This window comes from Malaya genurostris, chromosome 2 (genome assembly GCF_030247185.1).
Source record: "Malaya genurostris strain Urasoe2022 chromosome 2, Malgen_1.1, whole genome shotgun sequence".
Classification (NCBI taxonomy): domain Eukaryota; kingdom Metazoa; phylum Arthropoda; class Insecta; order Diptera; family Culicidae; genus Malaya; species Malaya genurostris.
This window is the reverse complement of record NC_080571.1, coordinates 212,850,217-212,872,444: the sequence shown is the minus strand read 5'-3', so window position 1 is coordinate 212,872,444 and position 22,228 is coordinate 212,850,217. Positions and strand designations below refer to the sequence as shown.

Below are 22,228 nucleotides of genomic sequence, written 5' to 3'. Positions count from 1 at the left end.
TCAAGATCAATTAGTGTGAGTCCATTGAAATAAAAGGGGTTGGGCAACTGGAGCCGTGCTATGTTGGCTACTTGAACACTGGTAGCACTGAACTGGAGCCATTGAAGATATACAATTGGTTCTTTGTAAGAAAGGTACTTGGCTCGGCTAATCAAGTTTTACTCCATATGTTTATATAGGTTTGAACGTAGCACAGTTGTTCAAAAGCGCAATTTCACGCTCTTAATTGATAACTCATAGGAACGTGGTTTCCGAAGTACAATATCTTCAGCAAGGTTACTCAGAATGATAGACGCCATCTTTTGGCAAATTGTATTTATGTGATTAATCCCCCTAAAAGTGGGATACAAATATTATTTTAGCTCAGAGCCAACATAGAGCCTAAGTTACTTCGACAAAGTTGTTCAAAAAGTTATTTTAAACAAATTTGCTGAAGGTACTATTCCCGAAACTTGAGTGTAATTCATGATATAATGTATTTTCTGAAAAGGGTGCCCTAAAACCAGTTTTTGTATGAAAACACATATATTTTCAATTTATATGAGTTTTTCATGTTCTACAAAAATTTGCATCATTAAAAACTACACAACTTTCTCAAACATACAATGCTTCTATCATTTCAGTTTAATGAAATAGAGTCGTTTTTCATGTTTTTTATTACAAAATTTCAACTTGTCTATCATCAAAAGGCGCAGAAAGGTGCATATGAGACTATTTACATATTAAACTATTTGACAAGAGCTTTCATACCGTGGTTGAATTATTCGTCTGCGATCGTCTGCAGGCGAGATATGTTCTTTTCAAATATCCTTGTCCCTGATATTTGCAATGATAAGGTTAACTTCATGTCATAATAGATTTCAGTATATATTCATTATTAGGGTACTTGCCACAAAATATGACTTTTTTTGCACATCGAAGTCTATAAATAGAATAGATTGGTAACGGTTTTGTCACGACTTAAAAAAAGCAATCATTAAATCGAATTAAGTTGTGTCATTTTCTGGTAGAGAAAGGTATAATCAAATCTCATTTTTTAGTTATTTGTATTTACTTTATGATAGCTGACAATGTTCGTAACCAGCTAAAAGACTCTTAGCATCATCCGACAGATTCTTCTTGGACTGTTTTAGCCATTCACGAATATTTGTAACCAAAGGATCCAATGAAACTAATAACTAATTCATGGGATCCCGATTCGAAAGTGATCTGTATTGCTTGCATGTATAACACTCTCGAAATCTGTATGAGAGAAACTTCTTAATCATTGTGAACAGTACAATATAGCAAGCGTTTATCGATCTTCACTTCAATTGATGAATGGAGGATATTTGTCCGCAGAGATTCCCTATAGAAAAACTTACCAAAAAATGACATAACGTAATTCGACATGATGATTGCCTCTTTTTAAAGTCCTCTTATCTCACTTTCAAAAATCGTTTGTAATGATTACTAAACTTTTCTATTCGTAGACTTCGATGTCCATAAAAAGCATTTATTGCGAGAGTTACCATGGTAACGAATATATGCTGAAGTCTGATCTGATATGCAATGAACCTTATCATTGCAAATATCAAGGACAAGGTTATTTGAAAAGAACATATCTCTCCTGCAGACGATCGCAGATGAATAATTCAACCACGGTATGAAAGCTCTTGTCAAATAGTTTAATATGTAAGTAGTCTCATCTGCACCTTTCTGCGCCTTTTGATGATAGACAAGTTGAAATTTTGTAATGAAAAACATGAAAAACGGTTCTATTTCATTAAACTGAAATGATAGCAGCATTGTATGTTTGAGAAAGTTGTGTAGTTTTTAATGATGAAAAACTTTGTAGAATGAAAAGCTCATATAAATTGAAAATATATGTGTTTTCATACAAAAACTGGTTTTAGGGCACCCTTTTCAGAAAATACATTATATCATGAATAACACTCAAGTTACGGGAATAGTACCTTTAGCAAATTTGTTTGAAATAACTTTCTGAACAACTTTGTCGAAGTAACTTAGACTCTATGTTGGCTCTGAGCTAAAATAATATTATTATCTCACTTTTAGGGGGATTAATCACATAAATACAATTTGCCAAAAGATGGCGTCTATCATTCTTAGTAACTTTGCTGAAGATATTGTACCTCGAAAACCACGTTCCTATGAGTTATCAATTAAGAGCATGAAATTGAGCTTTTGAACCACTGTGCGTTGGTCAGTATTACAGTTTTAGACTATTCACGGTTGATTAGTTGTGTTTTTCTTGAAACAATACAAGTTGAACTTTTTACAAGCTTGTGTAGCGGACTGAGAAGAAAACATAGTTTTGATATTCGAGGTCGCTTTGCTAAATTATTCCATAGGTATTATACTATTGAAAATTGCTTTTGTATAGCAGCTTTGTTTTGAGATAAACGAAGACTAAAATTAGAAAAGGTCCTATCTGCAAACAACAGTTTCTCTGTTTTACCTTTTGATTATTGCGGTATTATCGATAAAATTTCCTTCATTTGGTCTGTATTCAAGAAATTATTGAGACACATTAGATTGCGTAAAATATCCAACAAGTTAAAGTCTATTAGAGGTTAGCGTCAAAGTTCAACGGAAAAACAGTTGAGACTACAGATAACAGATATACAGGATCGAACAAAACAAAGGAGCGCACTACTGGCACCTATTCGAATGTTCACGGTGATCTTTCAAAACGTTTCACTTTGTTATGGAACGATAAAAAAGTTATCTTACCTATTACAGAAATTTTCCAGCTACAACGATTAGAACACTTCTCACACGATTTCAACAAAAATGAAACACGCATTTCATTCCCATGTCATTTAAATCACATGTAAATTCGAATAGTTAAATTAAAAATTAAACTTGGGATTTTAATGTACAGCAAAACAAAAATTTAGCGCGATATGAATGCAGCATCCAAAATAGTGTAGTGATGTGAAAGCAAGACCCAAAATAGTACTGATTGCGGCGACATCTGCAAGTGTTCGCTAGGCTGTTCATTCAAAATTCTGCTCGCACTTGGTATGTAAACCTGTATTTCTGTTATCTGTGGCTATGCTATTATATGTGGAGAAGTTATATATGCTTTCATAGTAACATATTTCTGTAAACAGAGCTTATTGTTATACTAAAGGGTGACTTTTTAGGAGGTATAGGATTTGATTTTTAATAAAAGCATAAAAAGAAAAGCATAATAAGAAAATTGATGAAATCTTTATTGAAATCGATAGAACGATCAATATAATTTAATGTTCAAAGATGATTTTATACAAATGTTGGCCACGACTTCGCTTTAGATGGCCCATGCGCAATGTCCATTTTTTACACTCCTCTCCAATATATCAGCCGGTATTTCACGAATAATTCCACCGGACTATAATTCATTGGCTGCTCTTACAATGCTTCTGCCTGGTCTTTTGCTTGTTGACGTATCCATTCAACCAGAACTGAGCTTCGCCGTTGAACACAATTTTTCGATAAAAAAGTGGATCTTCCTCCAATTTTTCCAGCGCCCATTCATGATTATATTATAGATCAAACTGAAAAATTTTGACAACGGCACGATACACGAATAACGCGTGATTTGTCAAAAACAGTGTTGTCAAAAAGATACCAGCAAAAAAATCACCCTTTATTACTAGCGATTCAATGATCTTCTTGATAAAATATTAATATTTTCGCCTGTTAATGGGGTATATGCTATGAATTTATGTCAATAATGTAAATGTAGACAGAAACGCTAATTAGAATTTCAAACAAGGAAATGTTTTCACGGCGAAACAATGTCACAATAATGAGGACAATATGTTAGACCTTTCAAATGAGTGTATGGAAACCATGTCTAAACTCAAAGACGGTTTAGCAACTATATTTGTTTCATTTGTCGCAGTCTTAGCGGTAAAGTTTAGTTTTTTCCTGTTTCATCTAGATTAGTTAGAGGGTTGTTGTTTTGAAGTCGATTAAGTTTGATTATTTTTCGCTTGGTTACATTGGTGGGATGTCGTAAATCAAAATTAGCGTCGGTCATGTGCATCGAGCTGGGCATACATATATTCAACGGCGATGTTACTAACTTCAATGAAAAAAATGATCGTAAAAGATTTGATGACCACGATTTCCTGGAACTGACACAAATGTTACGTATTGGGACTGTAATAGTGAATAAAATATAAATTGTTGTAGCTTATTTTATCACTAAACGGAGCCCAAGTAATGTTGAGGGTGGCGGAAACATGTGCCGATATCGAAAGGCAAAACGTCGTACACATGAACCATCTTATTGAATTGGCAATTAAAGGTTGCTATTTAAGCAGTCAGTGTGATTGGTTATTCAGTTTTTTCCTGAATAATGGATTATTTCGAGTAAAAGTGCTTCCTATTAATTATTTTTCATTTGATAATCTTCGACATAACGTGAATAACATAAATAAATCACTTATGGCGTTTCGGAGGATTTACTGTGCAATTGATAAACAGCAGTATAGCCGAATGGCACTACCTTTCAACCGTTAGTGAAAATAAAATTGGTGCTAATTTTGGCGAAAAAGGAATGTTCATTCGATTGTTCAGGAATGTTTCTAGTCAATCTGTTGAAAACTGGTCAATCCGTTGAACCTAACTGGTTCAAAATGCTGCATAAAAAGCATCCGCAGTTTTATATAATATTTCTTTGGAAATCAGCATTGAAAACGTACAATTGGGAAATATTTTGGAAAATCTCCCTCAATAAAACAAATAACGTCACATGTTAAAACACAGAACTTTAATTTAGAAAATCGCATGACTTCGAAAATTCGTACACCAAAGCGCAAATCTTCGAAAATTCACATTAAAAGAACCCGCCAAACTGGGGTAATACGCGTAAAACAATCGCATGCAAAATCGGTGAAAATGGCAAAATCATTGCAATGTTAAGTATTACATTGCAATACGGCTGAGCAACATAATTTACAGTGATTCGGGTAGAAGTGATGAAAATAGATTGATAAAAACATATTTTTCTTAAAGCTAGCATAAGAGCAAGAAACCTTCTCACTGCGACTAGAAATGTTACCTTTTTAATTTTTATACTTCGCCATATCAGCTGTCACACGAGTAGCAACCTCTAGAGCATGTTCGTAAGTTGTTGTGTGTGCCTTACGTCACGGTAGTTTGGTTTTGACTACTAAAGTATGTGTTTCGATTTTTAAATGTGACATAGTCTTTGCAAACGTAAAGTTAAGAAAATGCTTGCGCCATCTAATACAAAATGAACACTTTCCTATCGCTATAATTATTCAATCAAAATACGTGTATTATAGTTATAACGAAAATAATCTAGAACTTTGAATTTGGACCATATCGTTGAGTTCAATACGTTAAATGCGTTTTTATACACAATAGATTAGATATAAAAACCAGCTACAACTTTTAGAAGAGGAACATTTTGTATTTACTAAATCATCTTTGAAAAATTCGATAATTTGATAATATTGATTTCTCAGAAATAAACTAACTTAGATTCGAATAAAAGCTAGTGTTCGGCGTAGTACAATAAATGCTGTTGTATTTCATTTAAATCCGACTACGGACTCCAGATATTTGGGTCGGCTAGACCAATTTGGATACTTAACATAAAAATGAGAAAAACCTAAATAAAATTATGCGCCAAATTACTTCTATTCATAGGTTTGGACGATAAGTGATTGACTGAAGCTCTGTTGACCCTATTGGTTTCCAATTACCTGTTCCAGAAGTTCCGGAAGTAGAAGCTCAAAAAGTTAGAAGTAGAATCGATCGATTACTCAAACAAATCTCTGATGCTAATGAATCGAGGTGTACAAGGCCTCAACAGTTTATAAAAATTCGGTGTGACGTAATTTGTGCGTGACACTTTATGCTCCCATAGGATGCTGTTGCATTTCATTCTGATCCTTTCCGGAAATACATGGTGGTATGCACCAAAAACTTTCAAAAAACTTTGATTTAAAATTAAAGGTCTCAAGCTATTGAATTTCATCTGGATCCGACTTCCGGTTTCGAAATTACAGCGAAAACTTGATACAAATTATCTGATCCATTTTTTCGAAAAGTGAAAAATCACTGAGCACACTTATACAATTTACTGACAGGTGTCGGCAAAGTAAACATGCAATATTGCTTCCAGTTCACTTATAGTGTCTCGGCTAGTGCAGCAATAAAGCAAAAAGAAACATTAGACGGATTTGACAAATACAACCCATGGAATTTAAAGGAGTCTCGTTACTATACGTTTCGTTAGATGTACATAAAATGACATCTTTATAATGGAACGGAACAAAAATCACCTAAATTTACATATGTATTCAATATTCTTACAGTTTGAGTAAAATAGAAGAAACTCTGAAATATGTGGTGTTATGATAAATAATTGCCCAACTTCAACTTGATGCTTTTTTTCATTGAACCTGTACACCTCTCATTTTAAAAATGTGTGCGTAGAATCATGCCTGTTGTTTGATTTAGACATTTGCTTCTAGTTGTGAGAATGGTGTGGAAGTAAGAAGAACAATGCAACAAAGAAGAACAATCAGTTGGTTTCGCCATATTCAACAGTTGCGCCAACTTTGTAAACGAGTAACTCGGATTTTCGTGATGATCGAGCAAAAATTCGACTTTTTGCTCACTCATCACGAAAATTCGAGTTACTCGCTCACAAAGTTGACGCAACTGTTGAATATGGCCAAATCAACTGATATAAACCTGAAAAAGCGTACAGAGAACGTTTGTTGACAGTCAGAAATACTGAATCTGGATGAAAATTGAAGAGCGACAGTTACTTCGCGACTATCAATCTGGAAACTTTTGTGCAGGAGCACCAATGCAACAAAGTTGTTTCGATCTGTAGGAATCGATCTTGGATGATTTGGATTTTTACAAAAAGTTTGACCGATTTTAGTTTTTGTTTCACCTTTTTTCTATCTTGACACTTACTGGATTCTAACAGAAGGGTCCGACTTCCGGTTTCTGAAACAAGGTGGCAAGGGTTAAAATATTCAAAACTGTGCAGATCATGTGAGTTCATATCCAAACAAACTAACAACGGTTATGTCGCTCTCCGATTTCCGTTTCTGGAAGCACGGAAAAGAAATTACATCGATATTTCATATACACGTAAATGTTGATGCTAGTACAATATGTATAAATGCAACTAAAGAGACCCTAATTGAAAATAGTAACATTTACAATTCTACATGTAAATGATACTTAATTCAATTAAAATCAAGGAGAAATGGTCCTTCGAACGACATTCATAAATTAAGGTTGGAAGTCCTTCTATGACCAAATGCTCGAGTAATATGGCTAAACGCTACACATTGATTTGTTTACCGACTCCACAATTAACACTAACGCTGATCAATGCGTTTAATGAGTATAAGACATGTGCCAATGCGCTGCTATGAATCCCAACGAGCAAGTGAACTTGAAGCTCTAAATAGACCCATCATTGCCATGCTGATTCGAAACACAACACCTTGCTGGCTAATCCTTTCCGGTGAGTTGTTATGCCATTCATCCGTTCGGTCGTCGTCAGTGAGCATACAGTTCACACAATTGAATGCGTACGGACGAACTATAATTAGTCTCGTTCGAAGCTCGAATCGAGTTATGCAACCATTACTGGCAGCTTTGGGAGAAGTTGAGTCTACGTACTCTAGTTTTCGAGGTAATCTACCCAGGTCGGAAACAAGTGTACCAATATTTCTCTCTAATGGGTCCCACCGTTTGAAACCGAAATGTGAGGCAATTGTTGTGCTTTCTTTCTCTCATCCGCCTCAATTCGAAAGATCCAGCCTGTAAAATGCGACTCGAGTCGAGTGTTTTAATTTCATAAATACGTGGTAATCATAAATGCGTATAAATGCATTCGTGAAAGCTCAATTAGTGTGGCTTTAAATTAGAAAGATTGGTGCATCCTAGCGGAGGAACAAATTTGAGGTGTCGAGTTTGCAGTGAAAAATGATTCTGTTTCTGGTAATTGCTGCTGTTCGGTAACTAAAGATACTAAAAATAGTGAAAGAAAAGAAAAATAAGATTTTTATTAAGCCTTTCATTGAAAATTTAATGCTTAGCTTTTTTATGTCTAAGCGACTAACAAGCCACCTGTCGAATTTCACTTCGAAAGAAAATTTCGCCCGAGCCAACGCTTCCGACGGGAACTAATCACAACAGTAAAAGAGCACAAGCATCGAATTTTCTCTTCCGTCCACCGTTATGATAAGATCTCGCTTGGTTATCATTACAGCTCTTCAGATTGGTCGACGCCCTGTCAATCGTTTTCAAAAAATTTGACATGATTTTTTATGTTTTAACTTTTTCTTAGCGAAGAATACAGAGCTTGTAATTAGTTTCCTTTGTAAAAATACAATTGTACATAATAAACCAGGCCATAAATGATTTTAGTTTATTTATTTGATTCACAGGTTACAAGGGGTAAATAAACAACATAAGAACGGTTGAACGCTGAAGTTAGATAAGTGAAACATAGTCTGAAAAATCTGTTCAAGTATTATTGAATACAAAGTCCGAGGTCCGTAATATAAAAAGGAAGGAAACCACTGCTCTACATTATGATTCCACAGGTCGAGAGCAGTAAGTTAGCTCAAAGTAACATTTCTCCTAGAACTGGGATCGTGTTAACAAATTTACACGTACATTAACAACTATTCTGTATGAAATATACAATTTCCTATAACTTGTTGAAACTGCGTAAATCAACAACAATCTGAGTTCCGGGAATTTCATGTCTAAGTATCTTGAGTACTTTAGTGCATAAGCAACTTTTTTTTTATCAAAAATTCAAAGTTTTGCGCAACTCCTTTTTTTAAACGAGGCACCAATACATTTTTCGTCAAATATTTGTTTTAGTAACAAGCTTAAAATGAAAATATTGCTAAAAAATAATGAGAATATGTAATATAGTGTACCAATTCCAATTACGATATTAAGATAATTGCAGGATGCGGCGAAATGACCCTTTCGGCGAAGTTACCTTTTCGGTGAAATGACTTTCAGCGAGATGACCTATTCGGCGAAACGATTTTCGGTGAAATGACCCGCTCCCTGATTTTGCAAACTATTCTGGGAGTGGGTCATTTCGCCGAATGCCATTTCGCCGATAGCCGTTTCGCCGAAAGGGCCATTTTGCCGAAAGGGTCATGCCTCCTGTGAGTAAACTGATGTGGCGCAGCGACATAACCGAAGCCAAGATGGTTCGGCGGTACAAAGCCGCCGAGGCGACACCAGCTGAGTCGGCCGTCGCAAGCGGTGGCCTTTTGCAAACAAACCTGTAGCCGCCTCGTTTGCCCGGTCTACTCAAAGCTAGGTTTCTTTGTTTAAGTTAGGTCCGAACGAGCGGTAGCGAGGTCGGGCAGCACATGAACCAAAAGGATGTGACGTACCCGCATTAAATATTAATTCATTTTCACTTAATAAACGGAAAAACCACATACATTTGCCTGGTAGATACACCTATGCAATTGCTTTGATGCTTAGTAGCTAATAGTCAATAAGTTTTCTTGGGAACTCCGTTCTGAGGTTCAGGAACCAATCTTTATTCAAGAGTATAAGAATCAATCTTTATTCAAGAAGTACAAATGTAGGTAGCAATCGGGCGTTCATCAGAACAAATTGGCTCAAATGGCACGTTCCCCTTTTAACGAAACGTGCTTAGTCCGATCAACTTTTGAATGATATCTCGACAATTAGTTCATCATTTCTCACCAAATTTCTACACATTCGCTACTTCAAAATCAATTTTTCATTTTTTTTCTATATTCTAGTACCGTCTAAGATACTGCAAATAAAATGTTGTATAGTTTATTGGTTTCAGAAAAATAGAACAGCCGAAATCATGGCAACAGTGGAGTGTCTCTTTTTGCCTTTCTCTATAGAAAGGTATTAGAATTGCTGGAAAAACCGACTTTCGAACGGAGCCTCGGAGACCCATAGTGTTATATACCATTCGACTCTGTTCGACGAGATCGGAAAATGTCTGTGTGTGAGTGTGCATAATCGATGTGGCTAAATTGCAAAAGAGTTACTGAAAAAACCGATGTGTGTGTGTGTACTTTTCGAAGATATTTTCACGCGCTCATTTTACTCAGAGATGGCTAAACTGATTTTAACAAACTTATGCTCGTTTCAAAGCTACTATCGGGCCATTGATCAAGTTCGAAGATCAAATTGCTGTGATTTTTGGTTCCGGAGATATGATTGTATAAGTGACGTAACCGACAATACATGTTGTTTTTAACCGCTCTAATGGGGTGCCAATATTTTGTGATCACCTCTAATTTCGTAAAGCGCTATTGTTCAAAAGTTTAAGCACCTCGAAAAAAGTCCCCATGCAAAATCTTAGCTAAATCGGATATGGGTGAGGGGGCTACCCGGCGGATACGGTTTGAAAATTTTCTATCTTGAAACATCACCATAGGGCGGAGTACATGAGATTTCCGAAATTTAAAATTTTTTTGAAGTCAAACGTCTTAGAATTGCATGAAACGTCGAGATTTAGTGTCATTTCAAAGAAATTTTTGTTTGGAAAAATCGACTTTTGAGATTTTTGCTGTGTCACAGAAAGTCGATTTTTCGAAAAAAATGTTTGTTCAAGATGACACTAAATCTCGACGTTTCATGCAATTCTAAGACTTTCGGCATCAAATTTTTTTGTTCGATTTTAGAAATTTCATGTGACCTGTTGAAACAGAAGGTCAAGTTCCACTACAAGAATGTAGTACATACCAAGGCTTTGCTAAATGTCAAGCGCTTGATTGGAAAAACGATGCCGAGTATGTGGCCAGAAATACTGAAGCATGCTTTTGTGAACTACTCGAATCAATCTGAATCAATTGGTGTCAAAAGTGAGCCAAAATTAGTGTCAGAAATTATTTTATAAAATGAAAAAAAAATCATTAGACTGTTTCGAAGAAAGAGAAAGGCATTATCACACCATTGGGTGGATTAAGAAGGGTTTATTTGTGTTTCTGTTGAACAGTGTATCTCCGAAAACATTTTGTGTAACGACTTCAAATCTTATCCAAAGATTGTTCAAATGTACCCAAAAAAATGAAATACAATCATTATTTTGTTTTAACGGATTTTCGAAAAAAAGGATAGGTAAGGTGGCGTTAACAGTTGATGATGATGATGATGATGATGATGATGGTCCCACCTCATACCGCTACAAAGGTGTGAGCAGAACGAGTTATCTAGATGATAATTAATATTTTTGCACATATCTTAACCAGTAAACAAATAAAAACCATCTGATTAATCAAGCAGGTATAGATTCTTCTTCAAAAGAAACCACAAAAGACTGATTACAAAATAACATTCAAATATTTCGGATTTACTATCAGGGTTAATCAAGAAAATTTCCAACCCGGGAAGATCCTTGATCACACCAGGAATCGAACCCGATATCTTTACCAGTATCAGACAGTAATTCACCTGGCCCCTCCCGCAGGACCAGTTCATCGCTACACACATCAGCTACGATGGAGTAACGAGACTGCGGATGAGCAGAGCCAAGCCCAATTCCATCAACAACTGTCGATCCCAATTAGTTTACCGGATCTATTCCTTAAATTATTAATCAAACCTTGCAATCAAGGTCAAGAGCAAACTTAACACACTGAATGCTAAGGCTCTTCGGCCAGTCCTGTTCGCTTTCCAAATATTTACTACCCGCTTCGCGCGCGAGGCTCAAACGTTTGTAGACTGCTCATTATTTTTAACTCTCAAACAAACTAAAAATCCATCATCATCATACCGAACATAGCAACTTAATACGTCTCACATTAATATATATAAACAAAAAAAATACAATCTTCGTAATTTACGTATTACGTATAAAAAAATCTAAAAAATTTGAACTAACTAACTAAATATTTGCTTACAAAGCGGACTTTATGTGTGAAATACATAACTTTTTGAGCTCCACCAATGTCGCCGCACGCTTGATTTCTCTTGGCATCGAATTGAAAAAACTTATTCCCTTGTAAATACAATAATGAGTTTTGCGATCTGGCTAACAAAAAGCTTGGTGCTCTAGCATCAGATGCGTTTCTAGTATTGGACCTATGCAAATCAGTTCCTCTTTCAATTCGATCACACAAATATCGAGGCAGCATGCCATTTAAGATCTTGAAAATAAATACCATGGTTAAGTAGTAAATTCTCTGTTTTACTGAAAGCCATTGTAATGCGTTCAGTAGAAAATCTGAGGAGGTATATCTACTACATTTTAGAATTAATCGCATGATTTTATTTTGCAGTCGCTGTAATCTTAAGATTTGTGTGTTATTAGCATGAAACAGAATGGATGGGCAAAAGTGTGGTGTGTGGTGAAATGACTGTTTTATACAAAAGAATCTTACTATGGGTCGTTAAGTCATTTTTCAAACGACATAATATACCATACTTTTTGGCAATCTTCTTGATGACGTTATTGATATGAGATTTGAATGTTAACTTTTCATCAATTATGACTCCAAGATACTTCATTTCTCTAACGCGGTCAATAGTTTTACCATCAATTTCCACATTGGCGTCATGACTGGTGCTAACAGAAGAAATAACCATATATTTAGTTTTCGCGACGTTTAGTTTCAGTTGCTTAAATTTTAACCATCGAACCAGCGAACTTAGATCCTCGTTTAAATGTGCAACAGCTTCATTGAAATCTTTAGCCGTAATGAACAGAACAGTATCATCAGCAAACAAATTTATATCACAGAAACGTAAGACTCGCTTCATATCATTATTATACATAATAAATAGAATAGGACCTAACACACTTCCCTGAGGCACACCAAGTGAATTGCCGAGGGAACTAGACACTACATCGTTAAAAACAGTCTTTTGAGATCTACCACATAAATAGTTTTCAAACCATTCATGTGCCATTCCCCCGATGCCAAAACGCCGTAATGTCTGCAACAATAAAGGTCTTGAAATTGTTTCAAAGGCTCTCTTCAGATCCAAGAACACAGCAAAAATACTCTCTTTGGCTTTGGTTTTCTCCTTCCATTTTGCCAATACTAGGTTCAAAGCGGTTTCACAAGAGTGATAAATTGTTTATGCACTGTGACACGTAACCTTGAGAAGATTACGGAAACATACATCGGACTGAAAGCTGAAGCTAGGCTTATCGGACTGGCCATATATGCGTCAACAACAAAATACATGAGAGGAAGAGGCTCTAGAGAAGAAACACTACGCCTCCCACCACGAATATTTATAGGCTGTTGACGAGTTAGTGCATCTGGGTTCACTGGTGACACTACCCCACCGCACAAAATTGACAATCTACAAAACGCTCATTAGACCGGTTGTTCTCTATGGCCACGAGACCTGAACTATGTTGGCAGAGGACCAGCGCGCTCTCAGTGTTTTCGAAAGAAAGCCTACTGAGGACAATCTATGGCGGAGTGAAGATAGAAGACGGAACGTGGAGACGGCATATGAATCACGAATTGCAACAGCTGATATGAGAACCTTTCATCGTGCGGACAGCTAAAATCGGACGTCTACGATGGACTGGCATTTCATAAGGATGTCGGACGACAGCCCATTGAAAATGGTTCTTGAATCTAATCCGACTGGTACAAGAAGAAGAGGAGCGCAGCGAGCAAGGTGGATCGATCAAGTGGAGGGTGATCTCAGAAGCATCCGTGCCTTGAGTAGCTGGCGACGAGCAGCGATGGACCGAGTTATGTGGAGACGTATGCTTGATAGAGCACTCCCCAGGACTACAGCTGTTAGGTAAGGTAAGGTAAGGTACTGATGAGTCGGAGAGGAAACGTGAAACAATTAAAACCGTCATGTGCACTCTAGCACAAACCAGTACTCATGAGGTACCAAAACCTAAATGACCACTATTTTGAGATTTCTATAATCTTGAAATATTGTTTTTCTCATCCGCAAATGTACATCTACAGATACTATTTCATAAAGTGTCCCCTTAATGAATATTTCACAGAATGAAGTAGAGAATTAGAGTAGGGTTTGAATTCCAATGTCTGTTTTTTACCTTTCTATGAATCTATCAAACCATTACCAATTTATTCAGACGATTCAAAGCGCTGTCCGGTAAGAAAATTTGAATTACGAGCTGAAATGAAATGCATCAATTCTGAAATAATCCTGGGAGAAGAGTTATAGGCAGTGATTCAGATCTTTTTGACAATAAAATCATGAATAGTTGTCATTATATCATGAGCAGATCAGATGATAGGTTACATACTTATTTTACTCATGACAACGGTAACGGATTTCTTTCCGTGTAGCTTGAGCCAATCAAACATGGCTCCGTTCATTTTCCTCCGTCAACCGTTTAGTTACGAGCGAATCAATCAAGTAATTTTGTCTGTTGTCATGGCTTAGGCACCAAAACGGTATTTCTCCTCACCTAAGCTCCCACCACGGGAGTTCGAACGAAATGGCACACATTTTGTGGTTCGTTTCGATAAATTATTTTGATTTAGGTTTTCAGCGTCGTTGGCGATGCCCAGAGTCATTATTTAGCCATATAGGTAGGTTGGTGCCAAGCACAACTACGACGAAGGATTGGTAAGCAGCTTGCGGGGTGCCTGGCGGGAAGTTGACTTTTGAGTCAAATTGTCTAAGGGGACTCAATAAACTCAATCAATGTAGTCCATATTGTGGCGTACGAACTGGTGCCTAGGGCCCGAAGTAAAATGGTAGCGGAGAGGTGATTTGAACATGACGATTGGCAGGAAACCTGTTATCAGGCGTCTTTTAACTCGTTAGGTTTGTTGACCGGTTTTCGAGTGACTTAATTTATTGCGGTTCACTGTTGTATGTTTATGTAACGGAAATTAGTCTATGATTTGGAAGGTTTATTTTCAAGGTTAGTAGAGATTACAAAATGTGCGCTGATTGGCATGCTTTCCTTCTAATGTCTATTGAAGGTTGGTGAGTAGATAGAGCCACAAAACTTACCTTATGTGAGGGACGAAAAAGCTGTTCATGAGTGAGACATCTTATCTGAAAGAAAATTTAAAACATTATTTAGATATAAACAAAAAATATCTTGAAAAAATAATGTTTAAATCTGAAACCGTTTGTCCCGAAGTCGACAACATTTCGCCAATTTTCAAGTTTGATTAGTGTGTAAATGTACCCGCACAGTGCCCTCAAGGATGGAGTAGTCAGAATACATTATATAAAATGGCTAGTCATAAAATACCAAAACAATAAGGAAATGACTAATGACATCAGCATATAAACAACGGACGCTTACTTGTTCCATTACCGTAGTTTGTTGGTGCTTACCGGTCATCATCCGAAAAACGCAAAAATTGAAACCACTTGTGCATACAAGAGAAGGAAATTATCGTTGACATTGAGCTCCCCCAAACAGCTTGTAGTAAAGTCAAGTGCTCTACATTGGTTACCATAACATGCAGCGAACGATGTGCTTCATTAATCTTCCGTATGTTCGTATGACTCTACGAGGCTTGGTCAGGGTTATTTAGCTACCAGTTAGCTGCGAGAGTGAAACAATGGACATAAAAAAACTAAATTTTTGCATCTCGGAACAAGCTATTGATGACCGACCGTTAGCGATATGGCACTTGTAGGCCAGGTGGGTGTTAACATGTCTAGCTGAGTGTAAGTGGACAACTACAGACTGAAGAGGGAACTTGCGGTGAATAAACAAATGGTTGACGATCTACGACAAATCTAAGTGGTCTTGTACTTGAGTACTTCCAGGTGCATTGAATGCAGGAGATAGTAAATCAAGGACGTCCGATTATTGTCTGAGTTTGATGATCTGGCACCAATTTGAACGTTACTCGTTTTATTTAATAATGTTGTCATGAAATACTTTGTGTTCATTAATTCAAATTTTAAACTCAAAACCCCAACAAAAACACACATGACCTCGTTACCCGCTCAACGCTTCCAGTTCATGATACACACTGACCCCTTTAAAAACAAAAGCTTCGAACGTTGGACGAGCGACGTCAACCAATACTGCACTTTTTTTTGGCGCTCTTACCAAGCTTACAAAGAAACACTCGATTAAAAGGAACAGTCCCCGTCTGAAAAACAAATCCGCCGATTTGGGTCACTCATCCGCTACTTGCCCAAAAATGAGAACATAATTGAGACAGACAATGGAGAAACAAATTAATTATCAGCACCTATTCTCCGGCTCGGTCGAAGGGGGTGGCGTTAATGATAGCGACGGATCAATTTTGCAAGAAACCGTTTTCCCTTGTCGCTCTTCAATGCCAGCCTTGTGGGAACTACGAGCTGCAGTGCGCCACATGGCGCCGTTTTTAAATATTTCGGAATCGTTGGCTACTTCTCGAAGCGTTCTCTTTCCAGCAAAAGTTGGTGGACAATTGACTTTGTGTACATTTAATGAGTAAAAAAAAAACAAGAAACGTTTAAGCAATTTGTTGTTATTGTTCAAAATTGTTGAATGTTCTCATCGCATGCATTGTAACCGCATCTGTCGTACTGTGGAAAAAGTAATCCTACCACAAAACATTTTAAGTTCCATCAGAGCATGTTAATGTGCCAATTGGTAGCTGCGGTAGAGGAACGATACGAACAACACTTTGCGAACAAATCTGCATCGAATTGTTGTAATAACACAATAGCTCTCGCAAAAATGGCTATCAACAGTGTAGAATTTACTTTATTTACCACTACAATTTTGATTTCCGAGGGCAGTAAATTCACTTTTGGAAGGGTATCATTCCGCGAAACACAATTATGCTTCAAAAGAACAATTTAAAGACACACTTGAACAATGACAACAAAGAACCGATGATAAAAGCTCATAGTCGTTTCACCGGAAGCCAATTTACCACAAGTGCCGTTTTGCCGAACGCCATTTCGTAGAATCATTCAATTGTCCTAAAATCGAATTGAAATTTGAATTTTCATCAGTTCGCTCAGTCGATATAACAAAACCGCTTATGTTCGGGACAGAAGATACCAAGTACAGTATTGTGTAGTGAACAATAGAACGACCTCGACATGAGTGAACCAAACGAACAAAAGCTACCGCCGACACGAAAAAATACAATTGTTGTTGACTTCAGACAGTGCCAAATTCGACCTTCGATACGAGAACTTGAAGGTTTGCTTAAGGAGCAAATCCATCTTGATATTAAACGTGTGCATTTACTTCAATGTAATAAGATGAATAATGTTGTTTACATCCAGTTTTATAAAGAGTTGGATGCAATTCAATTCACAAAAGACAATAACAATGTGCACTATGTGGAGCACGAGAACATTAAGTACAACATTCCAGTATATATGGAAGATAGTGCTATAGAAGTGCGTGTGCATGATCTTCCCTCAAGCGTCACCGATTCATATATTCGCAATACTATGTCCCAATACGGAGAGATTCTCTCTATGGAAAAAGAAAAGTGGAAGAATTTTTTCCCCGGTATTCTAAACGGCGTACGTTTATTACGCATACAATTGAAGAAGCATATACCTTCTTATGTGATTTTCGGTCAAGATACAAGAATTCCGTGCAAATCATTTGTTGCCAAAAAGCTGTTCACTACGGTAAGCCATGTGATAAACTGGGCAAGGAGACAACTACACCAAAGGACAACGGTGCTTCACACCAAACTCAACCAACCCCAATACACCTGTAACAGCCACCAACAACAATGAAGCATCCCCTTCAACGAAACCATCAGTATCCGCTATAGAACAAAGTACACCAGCTGCAGTTAACAACTTACCTTCCAACCAACCAGCAACTGCAACCAATGTACAACAAGGCGCATCTACAGCAACTATCAACGAGCCCAAGACTACGATAAACAAGGAAAACGAAAATAAAACGGAAATCACAAACAACACCGACGATGAAGCAATGGATGATGAGATAAGCCGCGGACGAAGTGACCCCCGATCCTCGTTGGATGGAAATGGAAACTCATCTCCCCCTAGAAAAAGGGTGACAACGAGATCCAATAGCAAAAAAAAATAATTAAGTAACAAAAATGTAAGCCAATCGGCCACGAAAAGCTTTTACGCAAAAAGGCCAGAACAAAAATTTGAATTTTGAAAATAGAGAAAATTAGAAAATATTGTATCGACAAAACATTTGGCCAAAATCTTTGAGCTTTCTTATAATTGATTTTCTCGCCTATTGCTAAATTATTCATTCTTTGGAATAGATTAAAACCTTTGGCATGATGACTCCAACTATGTATCAATTTATAGAAAAACTGAACAATATTAAAACTGTTGTTTTTTTGTATGGAATTACAACTGGCTTGTAAGATGTTGATAAGTAAGTTTTTTAGAATAATGTAATTTTGATTCCCAACTTAGATTTAGAAATCCTAAAAACGGCTAAATGGCTAAAAACGATTTTTTGTGGATTTTTCAATTTGTGAATAGATTTGAACATTGCATTTTTGGTCTTGTTCTTTACACAACCTTGTAATTTTTTGTTCTAGTGGTTTCCGCCTTATAATTGTAATGTTACAATTATGCAAGTAACGGAATTGAAAGTTTGCAAAATTCGTACATCCAATCAGCTAGTACATGCGATTATCGGTATTCGGATGTGTGGAGAATGCATGTCAGTTTTTTCGTATTCACGTTATCCAGTTATGTCTCTGACATGAACCTCCCGCCTTTTTACAATGTCCAGCTATGTCTCTGACATGAACCTTTACGCCTTTTTTTTATTCATATGAAAGATCTCAAGGAACCATATAGGGACCATTCATAAACCATGAACACAAAAATTTGAAGCTTGTTAAATCTTTCCCTCTACCTCTAGTATACCTTATGATCAAAAAAGAACCGGAATTTTTATTTTAAAATTCCCGCGCTTGTCCAATCAGTAAACTTTTATTCTCTCAACGTTGGCAACACTTTTATACACATTCTGTCAAATTTTGACGCATATCGTACGATTAGTTTTTGTTTGGCGTCTATACAAAGAAGTTGAAATATTTTCGTGTGGCGATTTTAATGATGGATGAAAATTTAGAACAACGTGCGTGCATCGAATTTTGTGTTGCAAATGGATTTAAGTGTTCCGAAACGTTGAAAATGTTAGAAAAGGCCTTTGGTGAATCGTGTCTAGGAAAAACACAGGCATACGAGTGGTATAAACGCTTCAAAGGTGGTCGTACAAGCTTGGATCATGATGAGATCCCTGGCCGCCCAACAACATCTGTTACTGAAGAAAACATTGAATCGGCGAAGCAAATCGTGTTGCAAAATCGTTCTGTACCGATTGGAGAGATTGCTGTGTTGTTGGGCATCTCTTATGGAACAGCCGTGCACATTTTAACTGATGTTTTGGGTTTGAAACGCGTCGCTTCTCGGCTGGTGCCAAAAAAGCTGAATTTCATTCGAAAACAGCGTCGTGTTGATGTGGCCAAAGAGATGATTTCCAACGCAGATAGTGACCCCACATTCATCGAATGCATCAAAACTGGTGATGAGGTGTGGATCTATGAATACTTGGCCATCTTGAGAGAATAAAAGTTTAACGATTGGACAAGCGCGGGAATTTTAAAATGAAAATTTAAGAACTTTTTTAATCATAAGGTATAAATTATATTTCATAATTTTTTTTTTATTCTTTTCAATTTTTCAATATGGCGGCTCAGAAATCAGCTGCTCAAACTGGTTCGATTTGTTGGTGAGTGTCATCATTTCTTGGAAACCAATTATCGGAAAGCAAAAAGCAAAACATTTTCATATTCGGTATCAAATTGGGAATGGTGGCAATTTTTCGATTCCCGGCTCTGTTTTGCACTCTTAATTGTTAATAACTTTTTAAGATAGTAATGATTATTTTTGGTTGTAGTTTCGACCATAGAGAGACATTTAACGAGTAAAATGCCGTTTGATTCATGCTGACAAGTGCAATAGTATTGAAATACGAGTGATACCTAGTTTAAAACCCTGGTTTAATTCACCTAGTGGTGTAACGATGCCTTTCTCATATTACTCATAACATCCTAAATATTACCGTGAAATTCGCAAAAACAACTGTTCATTGAATAGAAATTGGAAAATTTGTTTGGACTTAATCTAACAAACTCTACAAATCCTGTTTACTTGATAGTTCCGGAATCAGAAATAGTATCCACAACAAATTTATGAATTCCGTATGAAACTTCAAAACTTTTCCATTGGACCTATAAGTTTGTGAAAATCGATTTGGCCATCTTGAAGAAAGTTTGGTGATTTGCAGTTTTTAATCACTATTTCAAATTCTTTCGAAAACGGACCTCCAAATTGGAACAGTTTTGAACCTAATTAAATCTAGACTTACTATCTCAAGCTCTATTTTGATTAAACCATTTAAACGAAATTTAACAAATGAAACGAACCTGCGTTTCTGTTACTTCTGCATATGTAAGTCAAGCTAAACAGTATGAATCAGCATGATTAAACATGTAGTAGGATTAACACGGTATTACTGCACAATCGGCTGTGCAAATAGAATATTTTTTCAAATGAACTTCAAATCATTGACATTCTTTTATTTATTTTATATAATTTTTTTCACCCCGACTTTGCGTTCTTTGCGACCGAAAGAGCACTTATCATAGAATAGTTAAAATTTTCATCAACCGCAGCACCATCTTATACCAATATCACACACTAGTAGCAAACATCCGTAATCGTTTCGTTTTCATTATAGCGTGTACGAAATAGAATGAAGCGCGCATCGTTCGTTTTGTGTCTTCTTCTTCCACCGTATTATCATGTACCTGTGTTTTTGACCATCGTCCGTGAAAAACTACTAATGAAATTGATAATTTTCACTTATCACGCTTTAGTTCCGGAACCGGAAGTCGGATCCAGATAAAATTTTTATGAAACTATAATACCTCTCGTTTGAATCTTAGTTTGCGAAAATCAGTTGAGCTGTTTCAGAGAAAATTGAGTGTACATTTTTTCTCTATTTTTCATATATTACCATGTAACTCCGGAAGTCGGATCCAAATGAAATTCAATAGAAGGCTATGGGACTATAATACCTTTCATTTGAATCCCACATTCACAACTATTGAGGAGTTTCTATCATCTCCAGATTGATTAACAGAAAACTGTTGAGCACAGGATTTCTTTCAAGAATCAAACATACCGAAAAAAATCGAATTGAAAAGAAAGTGTCTTCAATTGTTTTAAATATTTAAAACAATATATTTGAATGAAACTTTGATATATCACAGATAATACAGATAATAACATAAAACTTATTGTGTAAAATGATGAAAAAATTATGATAAACAATTTTTATAAACAATCATTTATTGTCATGTTGTGGTCCTTTGAAAATATCGAGACATTTTCAGAGTGCCGGAATGATTTCCTGTAACTTCCCTAGTGAAATCGTCGGAATTTGATTCGAAAATCAGTGCCATTTCCAAATGGATTCCGATTCGGATGCAAAAACCGATTCCGACTCGGCTCTAATAAAAATTTCAAATTTCAGACGAGATAACTGGATCTTTTTAGGACACCATTCTTGTGCAAGTAAAAGTTACAACGATTAGAAGATACATGCAAAAAATGCATTCGCTGTTTTTCAAGTTCAGTCCCGAGCTGAATCGGTTTCTCAATCCGTTTAAAATTAATATCACATGCTACATGGAAACGTGAAGAATGTTTCATCTGAATCGGAGTATGTGAAGTCTGATGATGATGATGATGACCATTCTTTTCTGGTATTGCTTACCTAAGTAAAAAAGATGAAATAACTTTTGTGTTGTACGAATTTACGTTCTTACAGAAATAGTACACATAAAAAAGAATACAAATTACTGAATGAATTGATCATCGTATGATCTATAACCGGTAATGAGTTTTTTTCTGAAAATTTTTGTGTGGAATATAATTAACATCTTCAAATATCCAGCGACATTGGATTTGTGTCCAAAAAATACGGGTCATCGTCTCAAATATTTCTAATATATGCTCAAAATGAATAAACAATAAATAAGCAAACATTGTTTTTTTCTGGAAATGTTTGAGTAGCTGAACAGTTTTGAGTAAATTTAAATGAGTAAAAAAACAATTGGTGTTGAGAAAACTGATTCTCTGGTCGAGTGTAAATTTGAATTAGGATACCAAGATTTTTTAATATTTGATAAATATACCATCTATAACTCAATGTATTCGATATATTAAAATTCCATATTATTTTTTTAAT

At 36.2% G+C, this 22,228-nt stretch overlaps 1 protein-coding gene across 2 annotated transcripts in view; it reads right to left on the bottom strand.

Moving 5' to 3' along the window:
- Positions 1 to 22,228, bottom strand: part of LOC131427427 (uncharacterized) — a 215,491-nt gene that overhangs the window by 77,184 nt on the left and 116,079 nt on the right. For both annotated transcript variants that reach the window (XM_058590598.1, XM_058590599.1), the window contains exon 5: positions 14,992 to 15,036. The gene's annotated coding sequence lies outside the window, so the exon portion shown is untranslated. The remainder of the gene's footprint in view (positions 1 to 14,991; positions 15,037 to 22,228) is intronic.